Source organism: Perca fluviatilis, chromosome 2 (assembly GCF_010015445.1).
Source record: "Perca fluviatilis chromosome 2, GENO_Pfluv_1.0, whole genome shotgun sequence".
In the NCBI taxonomy this organism is placed as follows: Eukaryota; Metazoa; Chordata; class Actinopteri; order Perciformes; family Percidae; genus Perca; species Perca fluviatilis.
In genome coordinates, this window is record NC_053113.1 from 11,460,321 (window position 1) to 11,482,186 (window position 21,866).

Genomic DNA, 21,866 nt, shown 5'->3' on the forward strand with positions numbered 1-21,866 from the left:
ACTACTACTACTACTACTACTACTACTACTACTACTAGATGAACTGCCGTCGTCAGTCTGAAGTCCCAACATATGATATTGCTATTTGTAAATTAAAAACGCCATTATATATGAAAGAGTGAACCGTCTTTATTGGTAATAAACGTACCCGTTTTAAGTGGAAAACCATGTTTGTTGTTGACGAGTGGTAGGACATGAGCTGTTGGCACAACTTGCATATAACTTTTTTTGGATCATATTTTACCATTTCAAAGTGCATCCACACTTTAGATTTTCTTTTTCCAGACATTGTTAAGTAACGTTAATCCCTGCCGCCAAGATGCTCCTCGTCTGTCAAGGATCAGGGAAAGTGAAACTTAAATCTGTCACAGGGGTGGTGGTTGGATTTACACACACACATGTAAAAAATATTTATTGAACGCTTTTTTCTTTTCACCTTTTTTTTTTTTTTTACAGCATTATCATAATTAAAGGCTGTATATAACTTAATATAACCGTACAAAACCAGTAGTTCTGTGTGAAATTAGACATTGAGCACCCCCATATTGCCAAAATGGTATGATCCTCGTTTCATAATAACACCCGCGAAGATTCGACTGTGGGATTGGTGGTCGAATCAGGCTCCGCATATCGATGCATCGAATCTTCGACTATTCGGGGGTCACCCCTACTGTAAAATAAAAATGATAAATTATTGCAACATATCTCTCGGTATGTAAAAAGGTTTCTTATATTGAATTTAAGTAAGTAAAGTTTATTTCTAGAGCACATTTAAACACAGCTTAAGCCGACCAAAGTGCTGTATAAAAGAACATTGAAGTGGAAAAAGTAAAGCAGTAGAAAGAAAACATCAAAAGAACATCCATCCCAACTATAACAACAAGCAGCAGTTCACAAATACAGAATTATAGACATGACAGATTGAGAGATTAGTGAGTTAAAATGTGTCTTTAGATTTAAAAACAGAAATGGAGGGAGCACATCTGATATCTAAAGGAAGCTGGTTCAGCAGCAATTGCAAAGGCTCTGTCACCTTTTAGTTTGAGTCATGCTCGTGGGCCATACAGGATAGATTCGTCCTCAGATCTAAGAGACCTCAGGGCCAGGCCACCAACGATTTATTTATTTATTTTCGACACTCATCAACCTCTCAGGTTCCGCTATAGTTGGTCTCGCTCCGGGGGGGAGTCCCCCTACTTTAATGAAAATTAAATCTCCTTTAATGTTAAGTCACGTGGGAAATTATAAAGCAACTATTCCTGACCAAAACATGCAGAAACAGACCATTATAACCAGACATGGTGATGTTACATTATGATAAAAACATCATGGCAACCGTCTTCACACACACACCACACACACACAGACAAGCACACGAACACACACACATACACACAAGGCACAAACACACACGCACAAACATATACACCCAACACACACACACACACACACACACACACTTATCGCTGGTTGTTTCCTCACATCTCTACATAATGTGTGAAGACACGTCAGCCTCAGTGGTTTTAGGTGGTTTTTGTGTAGATTAGGACATAGATTACTTGATAGAGAGCCGGATGCTTCAGCGTTTCCTATGAATATGAGATAAAGAAGTCATGTTTGTTACAAAAAAAGAAATAGAGAAGCTGCTGATGAGGGTTAACATGCCGGTCTGACGTCTACATGTTTTGCTTTAAGATGAATCATGCCCGAGTTGAAAGAGCTGATGGGAAACTGGAGTATTGCTGTGTTCATTACTGTAAGCTCGGAAGTCGCAACGGACATTGATGTCACCCCCGAGTTTATCGCGTCCCAGTTACAAACATGTACATCATGAAATGGAACCATTGTATTTCAATGGCTGCTGCGTTCCGGTTCAATTGGGAAGTCAGAATTTCCGAGTTACTGGTTGGAAATGTCAACTGCAACGCTCCCTGAAGTTGGATTCAACATGGCTGCATCAACAGTAGTGAAAGCTGTATGAATATACTGCTTTTTGCACTTCTGTCTGATTTGTGTCTCATTAAATCAGCCGTACACACAGTATTGTCCATAGACATGTTGCTACGGCGTTTGCATGTACACAATGCCACATAGTTATTGTTATAAACTTGTATTGCTAACAATGGCTAACCTGGCTACAGTATAGTATGCGTGGGTGTGGCTTACCTGCGTTATCGCAGCTGCGGTAGTTGACAAAGGAAGTGATTGTGAGCAGTTGCGGGAGAGCTGAGATAGACTGAGGCCTGCCTGCTACATACTACAGACGAATGCAGTATGCATTACCTACTGCTTTCATCAGTAGTATGCAGTATGAAACAGTTAAATGGATTAGATGGACATAAAACAGTTTATGTGGACGAAAGGCCAAAATGCAGAGAAAAAGCTAATAAAATAAATACCCATGTGTGTGTGGCGTAGGCTTTACAAAGTGGGTGTTTATTCGCCCACATACAGCAGAAAAAAAGTGCTTGCTCACTTGTTTTAAGCTGTCCAGCTGGATATGAACACCAGCTAAATGAGATTTGTGAAGTGAAGATGACCCCCGAAAGGGAAAGTAATTGTTATTATTTGTGTGCCTGCCAGTGTGTGTGTTTGTGTGTGTGTGTGTGTGTGTGTGTGTGTCACATGTGGAAGATGTCTTCGTGCACCTTCAACAACACCTAATCCTGGCTAGAGATGTGTGAATTCTGCCAGATTCATTTGGTGCCCATCCTTTATGTCTCACACACACACACACACACACACACACACAGACACACACACACATCGTCACTCTCACAAAACAGCAGCATTTAGAGGAGCCTGTTACACGGAGCAATTGAAAATCACCACACGTACAAGTGCTTGCATGATTGTCATATGCTACATAAACACAGGAAATACACAACGTGCAGCAGCTACGCTTCACATTCACTTTTTAAAACATGCATTAAAAATGAATGTAATGTACCCAAGTGTGTATTTGCATAATACAAATGTTTTCTGTCGGCAGTCTTCCAGCTGTTATAAACACGCATGGCTTCACGTGAACATCATTGTCAGACAACCGCAAAAAAAGATTCATGGTCGTTTATGTCACACACTCACACACTAAAAGTCTTTGTCTGACTGACAAACAACAGGATCAATCCTGTCAACAGATTAAACATAACAGTCTGTAAAAAAAAGACAGAGATACTACACTACCAACCATTACACACATTATACTGGGAGTCAAATTGAGGCATTTATAGCTGCTCATATCCACACATACATTACAATATACACTTGTTATATTGTAAAAGCCTAACTTATGCTTAAAGGCTTAAAGGAGAACAGGGTCATTTGTTACAGATGTTATTATTAGTATTATGTTATTACCCAATTACATTTACAGCTGTCTACACCTAGATTATGCAGTATTTCTCCAAGTCACTTTGCAATGCCTGCCACTTATAATTAGGGCTACATTTAACTGTATCAAACTGTGCCTTAAAATGAACTGCTGTCCTGGCAAACTAACGTAAATTAGAAGATTGGAATGTGACAGTATGACGTTGTTTTGAGGGAGTATTTCCTGACAGAGAGTTCCACTGCATGACTAAAATCAAGAAAGATAAAAAAGAAAAGAAAAATAGATAATGAAAGATGTTTCCTCACACTGGCAGACAACTTGCTTCCTGTCAGAACAAGGCAGGCTAATCCACTTTTAACCATTAACACTGACACACACACTGCTAATCATGCAATCGCTGCACAGTTGAAGCATCTTGTGGGGGACATTTGAGACGTACAATCGTGACATAATGAGATCCACATCCAGTTAATGAACTCGTCTCATGTCTGAATGAATATCTTATTATTTGTACTCGTGGAGCTCATTATCAGTACATCGGCTCAACCTGAATATGTTGAGATATGTGTTCTCTGTTCCCTGTTTTCATCCTTGTGTATGTTTTATGCTTCAGCTTCCAATTTTATTTTGTAGTCTGTTTTCTCCCATGCCATGTCTTGTTTTACTTCCTGCCTTGTGGTTTCCCGCCTTTGTGATTGTCTGCCCCACCCTGATGTGTTTCACCTGTTCCTGAGCCCTCGTGTCACCTGTCCCTTGTTACCTTGTGTATTTAATCTCTGTGTTGCCTTTGTCTGTTGTCAGATAATCGTATTGTGTGTGAGTGTATGTAAGTCTACCCCCTTTGTCTCGGTGTTCCAGTTTTTTGTGATTCCTGAGCTCTGTACTGCGAATCAAGATTTGGCGTTAACGAGGTAACTTCAGGTTCAACCCAGGGTTTTCTGTATCACGACGGTGGATCACTTGTTACCGGGTTCAATCGCCGTGGTAACTCATGCTGAACACCTAACCTGCTCGGGAGCAGGTTATGTTGGAGATCAGAGATCAACCGGTATAAAAGCACCGCCCACTGACCCATTCATTTTTTATGATAATGGCGTCACCGTTCTTAGAAGATCCTGTGGAGCTTGGTGCACTCAGAAGAGCCAGAACATTTACAGACCCACAAAACCCTTTGGCATTCCTTGATGAGTGTCTTTATGGAAGATATAGATTCTCAGGAGAGGGAATTACGTATCTTTGCCAGCATCTTGAGCCGTATGTTACCAATGCGACACATCGAAGCCGTGCGCTCACAGTCCCACAGACTGTATGCATAGCGTTGCATTATTTCGCTACGGGTACTTTCATGTATAGTGTGGGTGATGCGGAGAACCTGAGTAAGAACACGGTCTGCCGCGGTAAATATTAACTTAAATTCCCGAGGGTGATTGGTGCCATCGATTGCACCCATATGCCTATTGCTGCATCGCTGGGGGAGAATGAAGGCGATTTCATTAATCGCAAGTCATTCCACAGCATCAACGTTCAGGTAAAGCATAAAGGACAGGCTACACATTTTTGGTCATACTGGTAAAATGCACATTGATGATTCCCCTCACGTTAATGCTGTTATGTGGATGGATTTTTAACTCAAGATGCTTTTCCATGAGTTGAATTGATGAGTTGTGACCATCAATGTTTGGTTACCAGCATTGAGGCAAAGTGGCCTGGGTCAGTCCATGACTCCCGGATCTTTAGGGAGCCTGCACTGTGCCACAGATTAGAGCAAGTTATGGCAATTGTAAGTAACATTTTGTATTGCATTTTGTAATACTGATTATGCTAATATTAATTTTCATCTTCAGGGCTCTTCAGTGGATTGCTGGTAGGGGACCGAGGGTACGCCTGCCAGCCCTTTTTGATGACCCCCTATCCTGACCCGAACACAGGGCCACAGAATGCCTTTAATGTGGCCCTTAGCAGAACAAGGGTCAGGATAGAGATGACCTTTGGCATCATTAAAGCCCACTTCAACTGCCTGCGTGGCCTCCGAGTGGCCCCAGACCGGGCTTGTCAAATCGTGACTGTGTCGTGCTCCACAATGTGGCCTCGATAAGAAAGGAGAGAGCCCCATCTGTCAGCCAGCAACCCCCAGATGTGGTAGACCCCATCACCCTTGACTACCCTACTGGCTATTACACAGCAGGTTTTTTTTTAAGGGGAGACAGGCTAAAACATAATTCTTTACTTATCAGTTGTGCTATTTTGTTTATACAGAATTTGAGCTATACAGATTTTCTTTAATGGCTGTTGCCACCACATTCTGATTAATGGAGTGATATCCAAAGTGCCCTCTGTAAAAACTGTGGACTCGAATATGTTGACAAAATGACAATGATTTCCATTCTGTCTTAATCCAATGTTCTGATTTCCGTTCTGGAAATGTATGCAAATTCAATCATATTTTACAACTCAATGCATCATTTGCTCATTTAAACATACATTTACAGGAAACTAGTAATAAAAACAATATTTCACCTAATATTAGTTATCAACTGGGGAGCTTTCATGTTGATATGTTATCCCTATTCACTGGGGTGTCTCCCCTTAACCCCTTCTGTTGTCCTTGGGTCGATTTGACCCATTTTCTAATCATTTCCACATCATAAATTTGGGTTTCTTTCAACCAAAAAATGTCAAACCAAAAAACCCAAAGTCCTACAATTCTCTTCACAAGTTAAATAAAGGATCATTTCACTACTTGAATTGAATGTGGATGTTTTATTCACTTATATAGCATTTTTTTTTAAACTACAAATGGGAAATTGAAAAAAAAATTGGTGAAAACCCCCACAAAAGACTCGAAGGCACAACAACAAATCTTTAAGACAAGCCACAAAAACGTAGAAAAAGACCAAAACGTTAAAAAAAAGGTTGAAAAAATGCATCCTCATGTGTTGTCCCTTTCCTAGGAACACAGAAAAAGAATGTCAGTGTAACTGTAAGTTTAGTGTCATTCATTCATTCATACATTCAGTCATGTACTACCTTCTTCTCATATTCCAGTTTTTCAATCTGCAGCCTTGATGTTTTAATTAAAAGCCTCTTGTATTCTATATCGAGCTCCAGGGTTCTCTTCTACAGGGCCCTCACATTGTCTGCTCCATTTCACTCCTTCAATATTCATAAATAATTGTTGACTGAACATGGTCACATAGATTACTTGAAACATACCCTGTACATATGCCTGGGTTTCCTGAGCTGCTGCCACTACGGTCTGAAGAAATGCCCCCTTCCACTCCTTCCATCAGGGCACGACCCTGATTCCTGGAGAGGGCCAGCTCCTCAGCAGGAGTGAAGTCCTGTGGAGGAGGGCCCTCTCCAGTCTTCTTTTCCTCATTTTACTTCCTGTTGGCTACAAGCAATTGCATTGTTCTATAGGCCCTTTGTATACCAATATCCTACAAAAGGGACTGACTCAGGCAATTCAGCCTTGTACTTGTTGGCCTTAAAATATGTGCAAGTATTGCCTACTGCTACTTACCGATATGAATTATGTTTTTATATTTAGTTTTTAATTTGCTCCCATGATTGTTTGCCACTGCCAGGGTTGCAACTAAAATAATACAACAACAAAAGTTTAACATTACGAAATGCACAAGTGTAATTATGGTCAGATCTTGTGCCTGCGGCAGTGATATCAATAAGTCATGTAACTTACGCATTTACAGCATTTGATATTTCCTGCCAGCTTTCCCTCCCTGATGTGGCAGCAGCGACTGTGTTGCTTTTTGCCTGTTTTATATGTCTGTATTCCTGATATGTTTGTAAAATTATTGTCTGCTCCTCTTGTGTGAAATATGCGGCTCTCGTTTTGCGATTGGACATACGGTGCAAACACCGCCTCTTTTATGTGACTGCACACGTCGCTGGATTGGGAAACCAATGCTCTGCTGTGCCACGCTATGACATGAACTACTATGACTACCATTTCTAGTCACTGTTCCATTATCTTTAGTGTAACTACTATTGCCACTGTTCATCACACCGCCTACCAAGAGCCTGGGTCTGTCCCAGGTTTCTTCCTAAAAAGGGAGTTTTTCCTCACCACTGTCACATTAGCCACTCCTAATGCTTGCTCTTGGGGGAATCACTGGAATTGTTGGGGCTATCTGAAAAGTATCTTGAGATAACTCTTGTTATGATTTGATACTATAAATAAAATTGAATTGGTTTGATTGAACTAGTTGATAACCATCGTCGTGACACAGCTTATGTTGGACCGCGGTTGTTAGGGTTAGTGAAGCCGGGTAACTGAAATAAATCCAGGGCATGTTGATCTTGATTCGTAGTACAGGCCTCTGGTCTTTTGGCTTCCTCAACATTTTGGAACTATTTTTGCCTGCTGTCTTCAGAACTCCTTTTTTGTATCGTGTTTCTTCTTTTTTTGAATATTTTTTGGTTTAATTGATAAGACAGCTAGGTGAGAAAGTGGGAAGACATGCAGGAAATCATCACAGGTCGGATTCGAAGGCTGGACCTCTGCGTCGAGGCATAAACCTCTCAGTATATATCCGCCTGCTCTATCCGCTGATCCAACCCGACAACTTTGTATTGATTTTTATTTTATTAAATCCTCAAGCTCACCACTGCCCTGCTGTCTCTGCATTTCTATGTCCGCCATTTCCCTAAACGTAACACAATGAAGATATCAAAATAAAAGCCAAGTTATAAAAAATATATATTTTTTTTTTATTTTAGGCTAAAGCTAGAGTTAAAGGAAAGGAATTAAAGTGTTGTGACACTTTAACATTTTGACAGATACCTTTCAAGCCCAGAGTACCACTTGAAAACATTTTTACTTAACGTTAATTGATGATAATTGCTAGATTGATTTTTCTTTTTCTATTTTACTTAAAGACAGCAGCTCCACTGTTGACTGAGAAACATGAAAATAAGTATAAATAAATCAAAACTGACTGACAGAAAATGACGTGAAACTGCATGATATAGTTAAATGTAAGATATTTTTCCTTACATTGAAAGCTTGTATGATGATCTGTACATTTAAATGCCTGAGGGGGCCCCATCATCATCAATCTGCATTCCCATAAATATTGTGTGTCATAATATCGAGATATCAAGAGAAAATGAGGCAAGGGGAGAGGAGAGGCAGCAAGAGAAGACATGACAAGAGAGCACAAATACAGAGGACGCCACATGGAGGAAAGCGATGAAAATGAAAGGATAAAAAAGGCAAAAGAGAGAATAACTTCTCTAGAGATGGTCGCAGGAAATCCACAAAGCAACAGCGAATCCGACAGCTTTCCTTTAGCCAACTAACTTCAGGGCTACTATTTTCTAACCAAACCATCTGTCACAATACAACCTTGCTGCAGCTAGCTAGCTAGCTATTTAAAGCCATATGTCAATTTGGCTCTCTGCAGCTCACTGTAAGGCTTTCATTGAGGAACCATATGTCGTGTAAATGGCACTATTAACTCAAAGTCACAGATCATTTGCCTTTATCAATGGCAGCTTTTGCTTTCAGTCATCTGCAAATTAATTCTCCCCTAATAAATCCTCATAGGCCAGAACTCCCTCACTCACTCCTCGTTTGACTCAACCTCAGGCTAAATTCAAATCTTGACCAATTAGCAAATCCACTAACGGAAGACAACAGTCTCCTTTTAGCATGTTGAATCAGAAGGTTGGTGGTTCAAATCCCTGGAATAGCATTTCAACACTAAACACTGTCCACTTAGAGAACTCAGCTATCCTGACCAGAATAGCTGCCCAGTAATTCTGTCAGAATGCTTTTATTTCGTAGCCATATGTCATTTAAATCGCTGCTAAAGCATCACACTCGAGCAAATTGATCAAAGCGCAGCCACTAATCCTTGGGTTAGTTGAACTTGGTGTCAACGAGACGAGGCTCATTTATCAGAGAAACAAACTTGGTGATGAAGGAAATCATAAAGGCACCAGTCTGTTAACTACCTGAAGGAAGGCTGGTGCTAATTTTCCTTGTCCCATGGAAAGACCCAAACCAACAATGAACTGATCCTACTAACAACTAGTCTCGCATTGCCAGATCATCCTCCACAGGGCTGCGGAGGAGGGTCTGACTAGTCCACAAAGCATTCTGGCATGGGAGAAAAACGTGCTCTGGTTTATTGACATTTCTTTAAACCAATCACAATGAGATGAGCGTCGGACGGAGAAACGGTGCCTCTGCAAAATAGCCTTGGGAAGGAACTTGTTTTGGTGGAACATGTGTACGTTCAAAAGTAGTTTGTCGTGCAACAGAAAACTCAGATTGGACAGATGGTCTAGCTAGCTGTCTGGATTTACCATGGAGAGATTTGAGGAGCAGTTAACCATAGTCCAAATTCCAACACAAAGAACGCGGAAGGTAATGAACATTGGGGCAGGATTTTCGGCAGCATTGGATCAATCCCGGAAGTGTAATGTTGTGGATACAGACTACTTTCCCACTAACTGAAACCCACTAACACCCACTAACGTCTGGCTTAGGTCTTCAGTGGGAAAGTTTACAATCGGCATTAACTCCCGGGCCAAATGACTCTCTGCAGTAGTCGCGGGTATTAACCGGATCCAGCTCCAATAACCAGTGATGGAAGCAGGACATCTGGGTGAACACGCTAGTTTTCGCCCCTTTTTCCGGCATGATGCTATTGCAATTATCTTTCATCTTGGCCACAAATTTTGTCTGCCTCCATCCAAGCAGCGGTTGGACATCGGTCCCAATTAGTTGGCACCGAGTTTGAAAGAGAATTCTTGAAAAGTAACCACCGTTCGATTGTCGCTAGCCTCCATGCTGCTTTCTATTGTTTACTAACCCTGTTTTCCGGCATGTTCTTGACGTTGAGCATGACACACAAGAAAAACAAAGAAGAAAGGCATTCTCGTCATCGGCTATTTTTAGCGGGTTTACGCATGTTTTAAAAATGTGCATATATGCGCTAATGTTGGTGAGAAAAAGGGTATACAAATATTTGACTGTTGTCCACTTTAAACCTGTGTCATTTGACCTGCCTAAAGCAGTGTCTCTGCAGCACTTTGTACTGAGGCAGAGCAGAGATGTAAACTCTCAGATTTATGCTGCCTGTCCTGAGATGTTAACCAGTGACTGTTCAGTCACGTGTGCACCCCTCTAACCTCTGAGGACATAACACTGAGATGTTAGAACATCGCTGTCCTGGTCACTGAAGCACGAAGCCATCAGACATTAGCCTGGCCCTGCCCGTGGAGACTGGAGGGGAATGGACTGCTTGTTATGTTGGACGTTGCTGTCCAGTGCAAAGACAAAGATGACATCGGAGCAGTGGAGCGGAGCGGACGCTATCAGACGGCAGGGACTGGCTTCTCGTTAGGTCAGCTCATTAGGGCACCTCGTTAGGACACGTCCTGCGCCATTAGTTTGGGCAGCTCGCCAGACAGAAATAAATGGAAGAAGTTAGCTTGGTTAGAGGAAGGGATGGTTTCTCTCTAAATCTATTACAGCTGTGTGTGTGTGTGTGTGTGTGTGTGTGTGTGTGTGTGTGTGTGTGTGTGTGTGTGTGTGTGTGTGTGTGTGTGTGTGTGTGTGTGTGAAAACCTCATTGTAGGCCCCATTAGGTGATGCCTGGTGGCTAATAGAATGATGAGAGAGAAATAGAGTGGGAGGACGAGACATAATCAGACGAATGTTGCCAATTAGACATCTGTCACCTTAAACCTTCAGATCAAACGTGAATCAGACACCTGATGAAAAAACATACTTGCTGTCGGGTTTGGATGGCATTTCAACAAATCTGAATCCACCTATAGAATCATAATCCTTTCGAATCCTTTACTGGATATATTTTTGTTTCTGTTTTCAGCTATCATTTTAAGTTTTTCACCCCCTGGGGACGACAATGTGGTATCCATCAGCACATGTTTTATATCATATTCAATATCTCCAGAACAATAAAGTGTAGAGAGTTACTTTTTTTTGTCTACAAATTCTACACATTTTTGTACAGTGGAAGGTGGAGATGAGTCGGCCATCTTCCAGAAGCTTTGTAATGCATCCTGGAATTACAATGTCTTTGTACAATAAATCCATACTGATGAATCCATAAATCAATTTACATAATGTTAGATATCTCCGCAATGCTTCAAGCTAGCGTGATTCTGCTGGGCCTTTCCAATGTGGGCTTCCAGAAGTTTTGTAATCCAGCCTGGAACTGAAGTGTCTTTTAGAGACTTTGCACAAAAATTCCCAAATGATAAATCCACAGCTGAATGGTTATTTGTTCATCTTTTCGTGTGAAAAAGTATTTACTGTTAGCCCCGGCCATCTTGGCTCCCAGTCCCAGTGTTTGTTTTTGCTTGAAGGACAAACAATTGTTTTGGTTAGTATGACAATATTTTATCAAACAATGATAAAATATTAAGACCCAGTAAGACATACTAAGACAAGTACCATAGTCTTACACATAGTAAGACCCAAGTTTTAATAAACCAGAATTATTCTCAATGTAGAAATGCAAAAGAAACTGTATTTTATATTATTGCTATATTGCAAGATTTTATTTTCCTCTGTCACATTCCATCCATAAAACTGCCCTCTTCTAATTGAACTGCCTAAGGGTGACATTTTAAAACTTAGATGCAAAAATTACTCATCCACTTAAAAGGAAAGGTTAAATCAAGATTAGAACGGACAAGAGAAGAGAGTAACAGAGAATAGAGAAGATGTTTCAAATCCAGACTCTCTCTGCAATGCACCGATAGCCGGAGCAGCTGTGTTACCATATGAGATGAAGAATCAAACCCATCTATGGATGAAAAAAATGATTTTAAAAGCTGAAATGTTGATCTGATGGATAAGAACCCAGCATATTTCCAACACAGGACGTCTGCGTTACCCAGACTGCAGGTTCTGCATCTCCAAACCAGTACATTTATCATGAGTGAAATGACCGGATTGACATTTTCCCCTGACATCAGGGTGACAAGCGTCGTAAATCACATGAAGTGATCCTGCAGTTCTGCTGTTTAACGTGCTGCACGCCAGTGAAAATGTCAACAGCATAATGGGCATTTTACCGAAAGTAGGCCGGGGAACGACTGCCCTCAGAGACCGTGAGACGCTGAGGAACCAAAAGGAAAAGAGTGAATACAGAAACAGACTGATATTGTGAGTAGTTCAGCTACATGGGGCAGGGTTTGTCATTTTATCTCCGAACCTGGAAACCAATGTGTGCAACCACAATCCCTATCTCTCTTGGCTTGTAATGCTTGAATGCTTGAAAGTGGCCAGGAGTGAAATCAGTGAATGAATGGAAAGAAGTGTAGAGAGATGAACTGAGAGTGAAGGTGTGTTCTGATTGCCTGGGTCCAGACCTTTGAATCCTCCCTACTCCACTGAGCTGACAACTCTGTCTGATATCAGCGTTCTAAATGAATGCAAAGTCAATTTTAGAGTTGTAATTGTCAAGTCAAAACACCCAAGTTGGAGTTTAATAAGGTTTCTATGTGAGGGATGAAATTAAGCTTATCCCAAAGCTATTTAACGCCAATTTGTTAACGAATAGAGACAAGAGAAACTTTCTGTAACAGAATTGTGTCAGCTTTGTAGTCTCAACACAATGAATCATACAAAAGGGGACTTTCAAACAGTCTTCTGGCATTTATGATGTTGCATTCAAATCTTGCTTACTTTGCCACCTCTGCATATTTTGTCCAATGGCTGCATAAAGTGAGCATGATTGTTGGATTGTCGGTTACAGGACAATTTCAACTTCTGACACCGCTGTCATCTGCCGAGATGCTTTTTGCCGATCTTTGTTTGAAGCATACCCCATAACGTGTAGCTGCTGTCAAACAGATCAATGCAATAAAAGTATAATTTCTAACCACTACTGGCTGCCAACTGTTTGACTTGATGTTGCATTTTAAGGAATGGCAGACGAGTGATGCTAAAAGGCCAAAAGAGAGACTGCACTGTCATACGTGTCAGTAGGCTGAGTCTCACCATATAAAAGCTAAAGATATTCATATTTTGTTTTTCACTGAGGCTCATGCACACATTGACTTACAATGAGTACATCAGTGGAGAAATTCAGTTTCTAGACCAGCATCATTTCGAGCAACCAGCAGTAAGGTGTGTAAAGTTCAGAAGCAGAGTGTAACCCCTGAATGAACCTTTAATGGAGACAAATGAGCAAAATAAGTAAGATTACAAAGGTAAATAAAGCTAAGGAGACATGTGGAAAGGATTTCTTAAAAGATTATGCCTGGGTGTATGTTGTGTCAAAGATCTAGGTTGCCTCTCTCCTTCACATTTGTCATGCTGCTGTCAGCTTTGGTAAAAGAATATCAGGGCTTATAAGAATAATTTCGGAGGAAGCCATTAGCTGCCACCTTCACCTACAAAATGTGTTTTTACACATGTACTGCAACCTTGAATGTATCTAGACATTACACAGAGGAGCTGTATGTGACAATGCAAATGTCCGAATCAGTTGGATCGGACATTAAACAGACTTTATCCTGCCAGCTCCTGAGTACAAAGTCTGTGTAATGTCCCATTTAGCCCATGTGTGAATAGAGCAGCTCATTGTCCGGAAAATTCACAGCGAGTGAGTGGGCGTGTTGATGACATTTCTGTTATGCCGCTGGCCACAAACCGGGAAAAAAAAAAAAACATCCGAGGGTGAAGAATAGTAATTTACACAAAGACAGACATGTAAAAGGCCTAACTGGAGGGAAGACGAGATTTGGAAACCTCCCTCTGTAAGGGCCAACGCCAAAATTGTCAGACAAATTCAAGAAATGACAAGAGACCGTTGTTTATGACCAATTACGAAAAGACTCTGAAAAGTGGGTGCTGTTATAGCAGCTCTCCCCCGTCTCTATGACAGCAGGGTTGTCACTCCGCCTTTTAGTGTGGCTGTTCATAGCAGCTACACTATAATCGCTTTTGACACGCTGCAGAAAGTTCATATCAAGCATACACCCACCTTAAGCCTCTTAGAACTGCTGGCTTACATTCTGATCAACAGAGTTTTGGGTCCATTCCCAACAAACATGTAAATCTCTGGTCCCAACACCATCCAGTGTAGAAGTGGTATATCAGTCTGGAGGTTTGATGTTTAGCACTCCAGCCTGGTCAGATTTTGATACCCGATAGTTCCTGGTTCTTAAGAAAGTCCTACCTCCACAGCAGGGACTTCTACGGCCCAGGAACCAAAACTTAAATTACATTCCTGCAGTCGAAATGCAGGTAAAGGTCCTGAGTTCCAAAAGGGTTCTGGAAACGTTCTTGTGGCTGAAAAGGGCCTTCGCCATCCCAAAGCAAGGGGACATGTTAATGGGAGGATTAGGCAGCCCTCATTTACAATGACATCAAGTTACAAAGACAAAGAAAACAACGCAGAATAGAAAGCGACACCATCATAAGAACATAGAAAGACACCAAAACATTCCGAAATGGAGAAACAATTTGAGAAACGGATCAGGATAACCAGGATGTAGTAAAGCAATTACAAGTAGAAGTCTGGAGGTCCAAAATCAGATTTCTAAAATGTCCAAAAGGCACAAGTGAGTTGATTTTAAAGGGATACGCCACCGTTTGTTGAAATAGTTCTTATCACGGTCTCCCCTAGCTGTAGATAGGGTGGGCCAATGCATTTTTTGTGCGTGCATTGTTTTAGTCCGGTGCAACACCGGCAGCGCCGCCGCTAGTTAGCTTAGCGTAGTGAATGGAATCCTATGTTGCCGGTTAGCATGTTGTGAATAAAAGTGAGCCAACAAAAGACAAAAAAAAAACCTAATTACTTGCACTGAGACAAAAAATGCGTTGGCCCACCTATCTACAGCCAGGGTAGAGCGGATAAGAACTATTTCAACAAACGGTGCCATTGATTGACCCGTTTTCTGATGATGATGATGATGAGGATGATGATGATGATGATGAAATAAAATTGCATACATGCAAATACAAATGTTATTGATTTTCTAGCGTTTAATTGTGCATTTCTGTTGTCATTTGCGAAAGCACTTTGGGAGACATTTGTATTAAACATGCTTTATAAATAAACCTGAACTCTTTGACTGCAAAGCAGCAGCAGCTGCAGCAGGCATGTGGGACTGAACCATGGCCAACACTAGCTTTGTGAATTTGATACAAGACATTGCAGTCAGCCAGAGAGGGGAATTTAGGAGAACTGGGTGACATGGGAGAATTTGGGGAGGCAGAATACGAGGCAGGATGCAGCTTTCTGGATGAGTTGTTGCGATTGAGGCAAGTATTTTGGGACAGAAGTGGGGGAGTTGCAGCAGCACAGATGAGAGTTGGACTGATTCCCCAGTGGGAAACAATCGGATGTTTTCCACTGTAAAAACCCTGCAGAAGCTCAACCAGCAGAACAAGTTTGAGGACCGGTGCTGTATAATGTATGCTCTCCTAAAACAGGTCATGGAGTGTCTCATCTCAACTCAGACGCCCTCTTGTGAGGGTTCATCATCCGCCTCTTGCATAATGCATCCAACAACTCAGCCCCCCAAAAGACTGCAGCACACACAAACAGATAATACTTATCCTCTAGAGAAATGGAGGTTCATTCTGTCTCCTTTCTGATGCCATGAATACCAGTTTGAAAAATGTTGGCAAATCTGCTTTGATGATAACAATGTTTTTTTAAGTGACCGCCAGACCTCTCTTTGGTTTTACAAGCCAATTATGAAGAAAGGAGGTCCATGTGGAGTCCCAGATTGAGGTCTCTCTTTCTCTTGACTCTATGCCATTTTCTGCTCATTCATCCTCTAAGTCTCTCTCCTCTCAATCTCTTTCTGGCAATAACTCACTTTTATTTTTGTCTCTCTCACTTCATTCCTCCCCAGGGCCAGATGCATAAAACTCTGTATAGGTTCACAACTAAAAGTCTGTGTCAGGCCGTTCAATGAGGACAGATCAAGTGGACGTGTATAGCATGATTTCTCAGGCATTCATACGTATTGCCACAAAAAGTAACGCACTTTAATTTAAATGTGTTCCACGTAATTTTTTGGCTTTACGCAACACTTTGACCGCTGCTGTATAAGAGAGCAAAGCGCCATGGAGAGGGATGGTCAGGTTGGATGGATGGATATGTCATGAAGCACAGGGCTGTCAAGCGGGGGAGCGGAGTTTGTGTCCTATTGAAAACACAAGACTTTCACCCATGTTCATGTACCAGGAGTACTACTAACCACGAGCTTAACCCTCTTAGTTTTGGTGACATGTCATGATGAGGTGGAGATGGACAAATGCGTTGAAAGACTGAATGTAATAATAAAAAGAATATTTGGGTTGATAACTGGTTTTACTGATTGTGTGATGTTATTGCAGTATACACATCTGTAGAAACTATTTAACATTGGATATATCTTATTATTTTCCTGTGTTTTATTTGATCCTGTATTGTGACACTGAGACTATGAATCTGTTTTACTATGAGCACTGTAAACTGTATCATCGATTACCTTAATAACGTTTAGTAATGCAATAGCATTTTTTACATAAAATGTAAATGTGACAGCTGCTACAGCATTGTTGTACAGCCTTGCCGATGAAACATGATAGGTGAAACCTTTGATAGCCTTTGATTGGCATACAGATCCCTCTGGAATATGGGAAATAAAATGGCTATAAACACACAAAATTAAAACAAAAGTATCTTCATTATTGGATTCTGTCTCTGACCTCACTTTTCTTCTCCACTTTTCTCCTATCACCCTCCGATCGCTCTAGAAAATTGTGTGTATGCTTATCTGTCTATCGTTTTATACATGCCAACTTTTGTGCAGGTGGGGTTGGAGTGCATGCGTGTTGTGTGTGTTACTGTTTAGAATTCTCTCTCTGTAACTCCATCTCTTTTGATTTAACATCTTTATTTACCATTTGTTATACTTGCTTTCTTGATTTGTTGAACTGTGAACAGAAAAGAAATTAGACTTATATGAGAATGTGTGTATGTGCACTTGCGTGCCTGTGTTTTTCATGGAGAATTGCCCTTGTACACACATTATGAAGTAATTTTGTTTTTTTTCTCTCAGTCAATGGAGATAAAATACTTCAGAAGCAAAATAACGACAATCAATTTCACACTTATCGACTTTACAACCAGCTGCCTCCAGGCAGCAAACCGCTTGTAGCTTGTTGCTGTTTGTTCAATGACAATCCAACGTGTTCACACACACACACACACACACACACACACACACACACACACTGACAGACACACAGACACACACACACACACACACACTCTATATATATAGACAATCATGCTGCAGCGTAAAGGAATAGAAAAAAAATCCATAATTTAATATCTTCATGATCAGGGGGGAGGCATGTTTGTGCATGTGTGCGTGCGCACACGTGTATGTGTGCGTGCGTGCGTGAATGTGTGCGTGCATGTGTGCGTGCGTGCGTGTTAGGGAGGTCAATAGTGACCCACCAGGTCATGTTTTCCCAGCGCCCCCTTGCAGATTACTCGGTCCATACTTCCTACCAGAGATGTTCACAAGTCTCTGAGCTAGAGTCCACTTATTTAGCATTCTGTGCTTCTTTTGTGTGGGCCTTGTTGTTGTTGTATGCCGATTTTAAAGCCAAAGCTTCCGATGAATAGCACAGCAGCTGTCGGTGCCGTCGTGCATGTTTGTTTTCCTCTCTCACGTGTGGCCACGTGCAGCAGATACGTTACGTATTACGTAGGGAGGTTATAGGTTATGCAACGAGGGGAATAACACCGAGTCCGAGTCTCAAACTCAAGTCCCCATCCCTGACCCCTAGAATTGTGTGTTCTATTGAAGAAGGCAACTCTAAAGGGTCTTGAGGGTCACGTACCATATGTGCATTGAAAGATTTATTGTTCAGGAAGTCATTCCTACACCGCATACTGGCTTCGTAACGCGACTACTCTGTAGAAAGAGTGGACAAAATCTTTGTTTTGTGCATAAAGTTCAGCTGAGGTTAATATGAGGCTTCAGCAGACTGAGTGAGCCAAATTCAGTGGTTACTAAAGACAGGGAGAGACAGAGAGAGAGAGAAGGAAAAGACCAAGAGAAGGAGGGAGTAGGGAGTCCAAGCTCATTAAACCTGACCCTGCTGCTTGTGTTTTAATACAGCTGAATTGACAATGTAGTTGTTCACATTTACTTAATCTTTTGTTTCTGTTGTCTGACAACAGAATTCGAGAGAAAACAGAGATATGACCACGGCTCATAAACACTACATTATCATCAAATAGCTGTTTGACGATCAATTAATAAAACCAGCTGTGCTGTGTGATCAACATTTGAGGGATCACAGAGAAAATTAGAGGCAGCAAAGCATGTGGTTACCAATCCAAATGAGCTGAAAGTGTATGTTCAATATACTTTCTAAACATGAAAAATGTCAGTAAAACAATTCTGAACTATATTAGAAATGGGGCAGCTGAAGAGACAGGCACTTCGTTTCTCAAACATTTCTAGTGGACATTGAAACTGTGACTGAACTGTAGCACAACAGGAACGTGACACAGCAGATCCAGTGGACATAAGGCATTACTCTTTTAACATAGAAAATCGGAACCTATCCTTTAATTTAGATGAAAGTTTTGTTCCATGGTAGCCTGGATGCCAGCCGATCTTAGCCCCGCCCACAACATTTGAGGTCGGGAAGATCGGTCTGGACCAATGGGGTAAGCTTCGCTTCTGAACGCCAACCTCCGATGGCGCCATTTTGTTGCTACAAAGGTATCACCTCTTGTTAGCATTCCACTGACCGCCATTTTTTTTTTTCGGCACTTGACTGCGAATAACTTTACATCTGAAGCATTTAAAGACTCTATTTGTCCGTTGTTTAGTTCTAAAGAAACACGACAATGTATAAAAGGCTCCATTACCTTGTACCTCACGTTATGGCTCCGTAGCAGACGCTTTTGTAAAAATACGCTAACGATTGTGTCATAACCACGAGACTTACTGTCGCACAGTAGAGGAATTACCGTATAGTACAGGAGAAGCTCGCAGGCAGTTTCGACTTACATTAGCTGTTTAGGTTTAATTACGAATGTTAACTAGCATGTTAGTTAGCAATAATTAGCCTGTGCCTATGTTATCTCCTTACATATACCTACACTCCGTCTCTGTAAGATTGGAAATGATTGAGATTTCTCTTGGCACAGCTACCAGAAGACTTCACACTTTCAGACAGGTTGCTCACGTCACATTTACGTTGTCTCTGTCAGTTGGAGGCTGCGCAGTAAAGGAAGAGATCACCGGAAAAGTGCTTCTAATAGCCTTCACTGGTGTCCGTCCAGAGAAACAGGGTCTATTGGTCGATTTTATATATGTCAATGGTCTGGACTTGATCCGTTGTGGAGCAACTATGCTCGGACCAGAGCTGTTCGGACCAATCAAATTGTCAGGGCGGACTTTATACAATGATGGACAGATGATCAACAGTTACATAATCAACCACGTCACCAAAGAGCGCTTGGGTTGAATGTAGATTCCGCCATCGCGTCGGTTATAGAAGATATCGACAGTGCATTCATTTTAAAAGAGGAACAGAGAACCGCGATCACGTATGTATACACATTGCCACACCCGTCCGCACGACACGGACACTACCGCCTCTGCCTTTTCTCTGTCGAAGCCTGCCTTTGAGTTGCAGCTTCTGTGGCGTCTGTCTCCGTTGCTCTGATTGGTTGTAGGTCTATCCAATTGAGTGCAGAGGCATTTTCTTTCCTGGTTCAGTTGAAACACGCCCCATAATCACAGCCCAATGGAGCAGTATCTGACTCATACTCTGACTAGAATCTGAGTATGAGGACGTCAGGCTTGTTCCATGCTTTTCTATTACACTGGTTAAAAAAATTAACAGGTAAAATTTCACTATAAAAATCAGCATCTCTTTTTTTAACTATGGCTCAAGAGCGCTACACAGTACATCCATTTTGGGTAAATCCTCATTTAATATCCTCTAAAATATAGAGAATTTACATGTTACAATGTTATCAGAAACTCTCAAAGTTCTTCTTGCCTGGAAGGAGCACCATAATTTAGTTTCATTTTACAATATCAGTCTTTTGTTGAAGGGCTCACTAACAGATATGATGGATTAAAACAAAGTTATCTGTTTCTCTCTGGATTGTTTTCTCTTGGTCCTGCACCATGTTCACTGGGAAGAACCAAAGATAGAAAGTGAAGACACCAAGCAGCGACTGGAGGCTGGAGGAAGATAAAGAAGCAGACACTGACTTATTAAAACATGGAGTCTGCCAGCGAGTCAGACTTATCAGTGGAAGAGTTATTTTAGTTTATTTTTTCAGGGGGGGATTGAACCCACAACCTTTTAGTAACAAGCTTGCTTCATTAACCCTCAGGCAACCACTCCCTAAACTCAAAAGGGAAGGTTGTTTTTCTCGCTATTTTAAAGGAGAAAGTGAGCAAGAGGTTGTTTTTTTATCACTGTTACAAGGAGAGAAAGGGAGAAAAGAAAACATTGCTTATCGCCATTTCAAAGAGAGAAAAAAGGAGGCAGTGTTATCACTGATTCAGATAAAGGAAGTTTATCAGTGCTTCAAAATACACAAAAAGCACATTTGTCCGTTTAGAAAAAAAGAGATGGTTGGGGAGACAAAGGTTGAGAGGTAGAAAGGAGAGGGGGAGATAGAGGGGGAAGGGGAGGATATGAATTTTTAAAAGCACTACATTTAAGCTGGTCGAACTTGAGCAGTCACATTAAGAAACAATGCATGTACATGACAGATGAAAAAGGCATTTTACATCAAAAATTCCCACAAAGCAAGCGATGATGTGCCATCATCATTCAGTTTCATGATCGTTTTGTGATTGTGAGCAAAATAAAGAAAAGTCTTGGGACCGTGAAAAGACCGGCACCACGGTAACCTTTTCTTGGCTAAATTTACCTGTAAAGGCCGCTAAACTCGGCTGTCATGTGACCAGCCAGCGCCGTCATTTCCTAGAATAACATACAAAGTTTTTTTTCTTTTTCTTTTATAAGATATTTTTGGGGCATTTTATTCCTTTATTTTTATAGGACAGCTAAATACATGAAAGGGAGAGAAATCACATGCAGAAAATGGCCACAGGTTGGAGTCGAACCCGTGGCTGCAGAGTCCAGGAGTGAACCTCTACATATGGGCGCGCGCTCGACCAGGTGAGCTACCCATGAACCCATGCATATGTTTTTGTACTATATATACAAACCTGTTCATGAGACTTTGTTGACTGTATCAGTCACCCCAAAACAAGAGGTTATTCCAATCATAATCTATATCGACGATGGTCCACTCCCGGGATTGTTCAGGTGCCGCCAGAAATTTCGCCAAATGTCCCCTGTGTGTTGGCATTCTAAACTCCGGTGAATTTCTGAGGACTATGGTTAACTGCTCCTCAGATCTCTGCAGGGTAAATCCAGACAGCTAGCTAGACTATCTTTCCAATCTAAGGTTTCTGTTGCACGACTAAAACAACTTTTGAACGCACACATGTTCCACCAAAA

At 41.3% G+C, this 21,866-nt stretch overlaps 1 pseudogene; it reads left to right on the forward strand.

The window, feature by feature from the left end:
• The first annotated feature begins 4,424 nt into the window (after nucleotides 1-4,424).
• Nucleotides 4,425-6,671, forward strand: LOC120551233 (annotated as a pseudogene).
• Nucleotides 6,672-21,866: the final 15,195 nt, after the last annotated feature.